This window comes from Triticum urartu, chromosome 2 (assembly GCF_003073215.2).
Source record: "Triticum urartu cultivar G1812 chromosome 2, Tu2.1, whole genome shotgun sequence".
NCBI classification, from domain to species: Eukaryota; Viridiplantae; Streptophyta; class Magnoliopsida; order Poales; family Poaceae; genus Triticum; species Triticum urartu.
Genome location: NC_053023.1, coordinates 71651078 through 71652057, shown reverse-complemented (window position 1 = coordinate 71652057; position 980 = coordinate 71651078).

Sequence of the window (980 nt, the reverse complement as noted above, 5' to 3'; positions counted from 1 at the left end):
AACAGTTTCTTGCAATTTTTTCGTGTTGGAAACATAAAGAGGTGGAGATGTAGTTCCTCTCTCATAATAATTGCAAGTAGGAGCAGCAAGCACATGCATATTATATCTATCAAAATCATCATGTGTAATAGTAAAACGCAACCCATCAATATAATCCTTAATAAGGGTAAACTTCTCCGATATAGTGTAGTTCGGAGAATTCAAAAATATAATATGACTATCATGCGTGGGTGCAATAGCAACAATTTCATGTTTAACATAAGGACCTATAGCAAGTTCATCTCCATAAGCATAATTCATATTGGCATCTTGGCCACAAGCATAGCAAACATCATCAAAAAGGGATATTTCAAGAGAATCAACGGGATCATAACAGTCATCATAGCAATCATCCTTCGGTAAGCACGAAGGGAAATTAAACAATGTATGAGTTGAAGAGTTACTCTCATTAGAAGGTGGGCACGGGTGATCAATCTCCTCTTCCTCCTTTTGTTCTTCGCTCTCCTCCTCATCTTTTTCATCCAATGAGCTCACAATGTCATTAATTTCTTCTTACATAGACTCCTGCAAAATATTAGTCTCTTCTTGGACAGCGGAGACTTTCTCAATAAACTCATCAATATCGGCATTGTATTCATAATTCTCATAGCAATATTTAAGGATAGCTAAATTTTCAGGTCTATAAACTGAATCATCAAAATTTTCACACTCTTTAAACAAAGATTCAATTTCATAAGCACCCATAAAAGCAATGAATTCTTCTATTTGTTCCACATCATATTAATCATATATACCATTATCATAAGAAGCCAAGGTTTTATCATCATTAAATTTCCATGAAAAGGGAAGGTGTGGAGCCTTCATCATAGAGCAACAAGTATAATCATATCTCAAGCACAGTTCCCGAGCATACCAATGCAGCATATGAATTTGATCCCATAATAGTTTCCCTTTTTGAGTCAAGCGATAATCCCTAAAGT